Source organism: Topomyia yanbarensis, chromosome 2 (genome assembly GCF_030247195.1).
Source record: "Topomyia yanbarensis strain Yona2022 chromosome 2, ASM3024719v1, whole genome shotgun sequence".
Classification (NCBI taxonomy): Eukaryota; Metazoa; Arthropoda; class Insecta; order Diptera; family Culicidae; genus Topomyia; species Topomyia yanbarensis.
The window spans coordinates 410,666,044-410,674,914 of NC_080671.1; positions in this window are offsets into that span (position 1 = coordinate 410,666,044).

Here is an 8,871-nt window from a genome sequence, read left to right on the forward strand (position 1 = left end):
GCGTAAATGCATTCTCCATTGTAAAAAAAACACTTGCTCACAAAAGTAGGAAAGGTTAATGGTTAATCCATTAGGATTTTAGCCCCACGTTTCAGAACAAATAGTTGCAAGTAGGGGAAGATGGGGTAAAACGCACCCCCGGGGCAAAATGCACCCCTTGCTTATATCGAAAACTGCTGAAAATTTCTAGAAAACGGTAACACCAGTCGGAAGTCCGCCATAGTAAACATACACTGTCGAAGTTTGATAACCGTACATCAATAGCAGCTCGAGAAATAAATAAAAAACAATAACGTGCTCTTCTCATGAAATTATTGTGGCTCGTGCAACAAGGATTTTCCGCTCTTATAAATACTGTTTTACTATTATATTTGAGCATTCTAGTTTTATTTATATCGTTGTTCATTATTCTGTCGCACTACATATGAAAAATCTACAAAATAATTCACTTTTTGCTAAATTTATACAGTGATAGACATTCGTTTAGCCGAGCGCCTTAAATTTAAAAAATATTCGACAAAAATATTTAAAGCATGTTTTTTATCAGGCTATTTTTAGTCGCAGTGGTAGTGTACTTGAACCGCTTGCATGAGAAGGAAACGAGTCGCACGCACACACACAACGAACCGGTAGCGGCGGATGTAAACATTGTACCAGCGTTTTGGCCCTAGACATTCGTTTAGCCGAGGTGCGTAAAAAATTGAACTTTTAGAAGAAATAAAGCGGTTTTCAGATATATTTTGAAACGTTTCGACTGAGCAACGTATAATCGGCAAGGTGCGTCAATAATACGGTATTTAATTATGATTGATTGTTGATAAATTTAATAGTTACAGGAATGGCGCGGGGAACCCGACTGACGGAGGAAGAACGACGTATTATAAGGTTGTTCAAGGAGGAAGGACACTCTAATGTCTCAATCGCACAAAAGATTGGCCGATCTGAGAAAGTAGTACGCAATTTTATCAAAAAAGGACCCAATTATGGAATTAAACATCCTACCAAAGGGCGCACCAAAGTTTCTTTGAGGATGAAAGGCCAAATCAGACATGAAGCTACGCAAAATCGACTGTCCTGTTCCCAGATAAAACAAAAGCTGGATGTTCCAGTAACCCCTCGGCATATTGCACGGATTTTAAATGAATCGCCGGACATTAAATGGAAGAAATTGCAAGGAAAGCCTAAACTTAACCTCACTCATAAGCAGAATCGGCTCAAGTTCGCCCGAAAGTACATGGAGTGGACGACAGAATGGCGGAATGTTGTTTTTTCTGACGAGAAAAAATTTAATTTGGACGGACCGGATTGTTACAGTTGCTACTGGCACGATTTGAAGCAAACCAGCGTCGTGAGATCGAAGCGAAACTTTGGAGGTGGAAGTTTGATGGTATGGGGTGCCTTTTCCTACAATGCCAAGCTTCCCATTTGTTTTATCTCCACCCGGATGAATTCCGGAATGTATCTGGAGCTATTGGAAGATGTTTTGATCGGCCATATTGAGAATGATGCGAATGAGGATATCGTTTTCCAGCAAGACAATGCATCCATCCACGTGTCAAAGCAATCCATGGCTTGGTTTACTGAGAAAAACATCCCGTTGCTGGACTGGCCAGCTTGCAGTCCTGATTGCAATCCCATAGAAAACCTCTGGGGAATCTTGGCTAGAATGGTTTATGCGAACGGACGTCAATTTGACAGCATTTCCAGTCTAAAAACAGCAATTCGAGAGTGTTGGGCCAAAATCGATATGGCAACACTTCAAAAACTTTCGGACTCGATGCCAAACCGAATTTTTGAAGTAATCCGAAACGATGGCGGCCATACTAAATATTAGCTATCGATTGTCTTCGAAATCTCTTGGTTATTTAGTCGACTGAATGGCGAAATTTTACATTCGGCTAAACGAATGTCTTCCCCCTTTTCATCCTTTTTTTTTAATTTTTGTTGCTCTAAAGCGAATTAATGTTAAATGATTATGACAAATATGTCGAAAATAAAAAGATCTACCATGCAATTCCAAAAAAAGATAACTAAGTTGTATTTTTTTCGAAATAATTAGAAAAAATGGGGGTCGGCTAAACGAATGTCTATCACTGTATCTCTGCTCTATCGGAGGCAAAATGCCCTCTTCTCTGATTTTGCTGATTTTTAATCGAAAGCAGAAAAATCGTTCTGAAAACCTACCAATTGCATAACCTAAGGCTATTTAATGGCACACTTTTGTGAAATCTCGTCAGAAAATAAAACTACTTGCTTGTTCGCCGAGCATTATGCCCCGTTGTTGCGGTGCATTCTACCCCGTTGTTGTAGTGCATTATGCCCCGTTGTTGTGGTGCATTTTGCCCCCGCACAGGAGCGTTTTGCCCCGCTTATTTTTCAAAAGGTGATTTTTATTGATTTTGAAGAATTGAATTATTTTCATGTTTTTTGAATATTTTGCAAAGCGTTATGATTTTGATTATAGAGGAAAATGTTGGCTAAACGATATCATTAATTAAATTATCCTAATTGATGTTCTATAGCTTAGTTATGAGCATATTTCTTAGGGGGTGCGTTTTACCCCATCTTCCCCTATTATCCATAAAACTAAGGTCATCGCAATTAAGCGTTGTGTACCCACAAATTGAAATGCACATAACTATGGCTTTCTTTAACCAATTCGGACACTTTTGGGTGTTTTGGATTAAGGAACTTGTCACCTTTTTGATTACGTGAAGTTCAACCGGATGAATAAATCGAAATTTTGTGGTTGCTTGAGACGGTAATAGGACATAACCAGCTTATTCCGTTCACATCAATTAACGAACAGATCCAATATTGATTGGAGGCGAACGCAATCATCGATGTTACGCAGATGAGTTTGTGAAACACGACGGAGTTCTCGACTAGAGCTTGACACGAAGAGACCTACCAGTCAAATAAGATTTCAGCCATTGAACAAAGCGCTCCGATGCACGCAGCTTGGATAACTTAGCTAAAAGAATATCATGATTAATCGAATCAAACGTTGCTCGGTGTAAACAACGTCAACTTGTGTCCCGCGCTCCAATTGTCCCGGGCACTTATAAATGCAACTGGCAATGTTGATAAGAGCAGATTTTTCGATATTCAACCGTAGAAATCCATTACTTGCCTGGCACCACGTCAATATAACAATATCATCAGACGGAGCAGCGATCGACGTTGAAAGAAATGGAGGAAAGATGTTCATCGATCAGAGTGAAATCACGAATTCTGTCAGGTGGAAAATACACTACACAGAGGAACAGACTGGGATCGACAAATTTCACAGATATCCACAATTGCTCGAAGCATTGTTGATCACTCGGCTTTTATACAATGGCGAACACACCGGTGGCGGTGAACACACCACCACCTTATGTTTTATGGTTGTTAAAGTCGTTGGAGACACAGCGGTGGACATCGAATGTTGAACCAGACAGAGTACGATTGTCGAGCTACGTCTCGATCAAGGCATGCAGAGTGATGCCACTCAGAACAAAAGTTGGCCAAAATCTCTAAATCTCTCGTGACCACGATACTAGGTTATTTAAGTACTCTGGACTGGATTCCATTTCGGCATCTATGGAGGGTGACCATATCAAGCGAGTAAAAAACCAGGACAGTTCAAAGTAGACCTCATCCCTCCATCGCCTCTTAATTGATTGTGCTTTCGCAGATTTTAGGCAGCTAAAAAGATCTAGCTTCTGGCAGGCCAGAGCTTCGGCAGTAAAACAGTTCTGTGGTCTGGCAGGCATAGCTCAGCCAAAACGTCTTTCATGAGAACTCGATCACCGAGTTCTTTTTTCGGATTTACACACACGCTTCATAGCCATCAGCGAAGGCTACATGATGTTGTTGGGAAAATCGGCAATCATGAATTTGGCGGATGAGACGAAATATTTTGAAATCATATGTGTGGACCGACGAGGCGTTATCAGCACTAAACACACGTCATTGAAGTAACGTTGAAACATATACGGTCCCAAGTAGCTTCCCTACGCTATTCCTGATTTAAAAAAGAAATACCTGGCAATCTCAAATGACAATCAATGTATCTGGATCTGAGAGATAGGATCGAAACAGCTGCAAATACTACCGTTCATTACAAATTTTCCTATTTCATCGATTTTTACATGAAAAATAGTGGATAGGTTGGTGTAATTCAGTGGTTTTCAACCTTTTTCGTTCCATGTATCCCTTTCCGAATATTTATCCTTATCGTGTACCCCTTTGGTGAAAATTGCTATCCACCCTCTCAGAAAAAAATGATTATCAATTGAATGAACGCCATAGTATTTTAATTTGAACAATGTTCCTGAACTCTCTCTGTCAGCATTTTTATTCTTGACTCATTGAACCAATATGTGAAGGTTTCCTACAGTAAAGTTAAAGTAACAAGTTAAAATTTACGCCGCATAATTCATCCCCCACATTAGTCTAATTCACCCCTGGGCGATGGTCGATGCTTTAGTTAGATGTGTAACCCACTACTGCAACTATTGGTAAAGGCACCATGTCATAATGTCCGCACCACCCTTCGGACGTTATGACCTCGGACGTTATGACACGGTGACATTAGTACACCTCAACTATAGGAGCACCCACCCTACGAAATTTCATTTCACATGTCAAAAGGTGTAAAAGTATATTTTGAGTTTGACAAATGTGTCGAATTTGTTTGTATCAAATGTAATTTTTTTCTAAGTGTGTACTTTTTCATACATCCGTATCCTATCCTGCTGTATATATTTTATTGATTATGTTGCGTATAAAACTGGAAATCCAAACTAATTCCTACAGTCCGGATGCATCCTTTAAGTTGAAACCAAGAGAATCTGTTCCGATCGTAGCTGGTGCAGCGATTACGTCAAATTGAATTATAATCACAAGATACGATGCGATTGTTCCCATAATCTGCAAAACAGTTCTACGGTTAATACATAGAGAAAATTCGGTAATAATTTGCAACTACCCAAACTGCCATAGTCCAATCACAGTCGAACACGGCACATGTAACTACGACCGGTTTTTGGTTCAGTAACTCAGAAAATTTGATCAACTCCTCCTGAATACGCACATTAGTATCCTCCCGAATAGCTTTGTGAACCAAAACTGCTGTCGCTTGGGCCTAAAAATAGAAACAACTAACCACTATAGGTTCACCTCAAATCTTAAGGCCTACCGACCTCCCTCTTGATAGCGTCAAACATCCCAATCATTGCGGCTAGAAGCAACATATGAAAAGCACTATTTTGCAAAAATGCGATAGAGTTTAACTTAAGCTGATCATTTTCACTGGCCAAGGCACGGTACAAAGTGAATAAACTGAACGTCGTCATCAGCATATCACTCAGAGTAACGAAAACAATTTGTCCCCTGAATACCTGGCTCACCAGACTTGCCACCTCGGCTATTTCGTGCCATTGGATTGAAAGCTGATCTAAAACTGTCGTTTTGTCCCACATGCAGCGGGGTGCAGGGAGTTCATCCAAGAACATCAGACTAGGTCCCTTGTGAGGGACAAAATGTACTGCAAACGCTTTGTTGACGTGGTCCAGACGACAATATACTAGTCGGCAAATAAGGAAGATATTGTGTTTAATAAATATGTACGGGATGTTGAAAAATAGTAACCACGTTGTAATGTACAGGTATATTGGGAAGGGAAAGGAATACGACAATGTTAGACCCCCGAAGGTCTGTACAATGATTAAAGCTACGACTAGTATTGAAATAATTCGGAAAGATCTTCGCTTCTCGTGGCTGTGATCCATGGATGCGTTCATCGCACGGGCCTAGAAAAATCAACCTCAATGAAGTGCAAATTCACGGTGTTGATTCACGAACTAACCCGCGCATCAAAATTATCCAATTTTTGCAGTATTGTCCATATTTGGCTATAACGCCAGTAGTTACCTATCGACAGCAGTGAGACGTAGGTACTGGTAGACTGGAAACTAAATTTTATTCCACCATCCATTATACTCGATCCAGTAGATTTTAATTGGTCCAGAGCAAGCAAGGAAATGTAGAACATAAATCCTTCCATTAGCACCAACCGCAGCAGAGCCAGCACGTCCCATGGAGTAATTGTTATCCGGTATTTATTCGGTTCTCCAACGACGCTGTAGATGGTCAAACCAAAAAATTTCAAAACTGTATGGTTCATTAGAAACACGTCGTAGATTGAATCGCTGTGTGGAAAAAAGTGTATGAATCTTCGAACGGTAGAAAGCGACATTGTTGTTGTGACGTTTAGAACTTACTGCTTGAGGATGAGAAGGGAACCTTTTTCACTATCCACGGAATGGATTAAAAAAATTACCGTTGAATAATACATATCCTCATATAATAACTTTCTCATTACCGCCACGGGTTAAATTAGATGAACTTGACAAAAGATTACCCAAATTATCTTGTATGTGTAATAGTGTTCATACCATTGCAGCTGACGGAAGGGAACGAAAGAACGCGGTTGTAATCTGATCGCACTTTATTTATTATATCTTAAATACCGTAAACCGGGGTGACATTTATCACTTTTCGAAGTAATCATTACATATTTTTAGACGCAACACATTTTTTCATGTTTAATATTTTTAAACCATACATGGCAACCAGCATATATTTCAACCATAGGGTCTGTTGATTAAACTATATAGCTGAATCATATGTTGGTTGTTTTCATGTAACTTTAAAATGTTTCACAATATCGCCTTGATGTCAAAGAGAAAGTTGCAGGAAAGTTAACGGGCCTTTTGAAAAACCTATTATTGTTGATGGAGAAACGCAATAATTGTGTTGTTAAAACAAAAGTTAAAATATCTGGAGAACTACTACATTTTAGAAAATTTTTGTTAAGAGCATTTCGATTTAAAATGGCGTTTAGAATCATATTCAAAAAGAAAATTGTATTTTTGACTGCAAACAGTAAGAATTATAAAAAAATGTCAAAAGTTGTTGTTAGGAAAACTTTTTTATTGAAAGCTTCTCCAGGATCCAAATACACTAAAAAGGTTGCTTTTACGTCTTTAAAACGATAAACATTAAATGTTTGACATTTTTTGATGGGGTAACGCGAATATCTTTTAAAAAGGGCATAATTACACGAATTAATTGTTTTTGAAGGAGCAAAATTTCAAATATCTCGAAAACTATCGAATTTTGGATGATTTTTGTTAAATGCTTTTTGATTTTAAATGATGCTTAGAATTATATTCTGTAATAGAATTACAATTTGGTATGTCTATTAGTATGAAATTTAAAAACATGTACGAAGTTATTGTTAGGAAAACTTTTTTACCGATTTTTTCTCCATCATGCAATCACATTCAAAATGTTTCTTTTCTCTTTAGGTTTTTGGTAACAAAATATAAAAAATTTAAAAAAATGGGTTTTTTCGCAATTTAAATTTTTATCATAAATTTTTGTTTTTTTTTTGGAAAATGACGCAACATTTTTTTCAGTGCATATTTTTTTCGGACAGAAGTATTTATTCCCTGTAACTCTTTCTCAGATAGTTTTGCTATATAAAATACAGTAATCGAACAAAAAAATTTGAAACCCATACACGTAGAAACGTTTACGCCCTTTTGAAAAGTTGCTCTTGTATCAAAATAATCTTATTACCTGTGGAAAATATGTAGTCTTGCATGACGGTGAAACGTGTAAAGTTTCATTGGAATCTAAGATGGTCGGTCACGATTTTAAAGATTTTCGGATGGATATTCGTGGAATTCCTCATGTACTGATGTATGGAGAACAAGATTGGATGGTTTTACCTAAAATGGTCCGCTTACAGCTATTTTTAAAAAAATGATTTCAAGTTGAAGTCCGTTTTCGTGTTCCGGGGTGACTTTGATAACCTGCATGTTCACCCACATTAAGTTATTGATGTCGATGTTTTTCATTCAAATGTTTGCTTAAACTAATTATGGAAAGATACTCATTGTTAAATAGATGTTAATTGGTATTATACAAAGTATTTCAATGTACTTAAAATTCGAGTAATGAAAATTCGTATAATTTGTGTCCAACTAGAATAAAAGATTCTGAAAACCTTTAAAACTGCTAAAATTATTTTATTTCAGTGCTTTATCCATGTACAAAAAGTTTCATCCATTTTAACACGTTGGAATATTGAACAATAAAAAAATGTTGTGAATTTTTGATTAAAATAATTTAAAATAATTGCCACCTAGTTTTACAAAAAAAAATGTATTTAAAACAAACAATCTCTTAAAACTAAATTTGGCATATCCCACACTAAAGGAAAATAAAAACTCGCTTGTAATTTATTACTTTTGCTCAAATCTGAGATCCATTTGTTTTATAAAAAATAGACACTTTACGAAGCTTCGTAAAAATAAGATAAAGTCAAATTTCGGTTTTACATTTCTTATAAAAGAAATGTATAGAATTCGCTCAAACTTTCAAGATTTTTTCCGAGGCCCGGAGGGCCGAGTCTTATATACCAATCGACTCAGCTCGACGATTTGGGACAATGTCTGTGTGTGTGTCTGTGTGTGTGTGTATGTAACGGACAAATTCTCATTCGTGTTTCTGAGCAATGGCTGAACCGATCTTATTCAAACTAATTTTAAATGAAAGAACTAAAAAACAGTATGAACGCTATTAATTTGTTTTTGATTCTGATGTTTAGTTTTTAAGATATGAATGTTTGAATGCTTAAAAATGGCGTTTTTTGCAGTTTTTTTAAATTATCTGCCGAAATTGATAATATAGATTGACAATTTATATTTTTTAGACAGCTTTAACAAATACCTTTCGAACAAGCTATAGATTGTGCAATTCGGACTATTATCAAAAGAGATATTTAACATTAAATGCAGACGAAAGATTTTTATC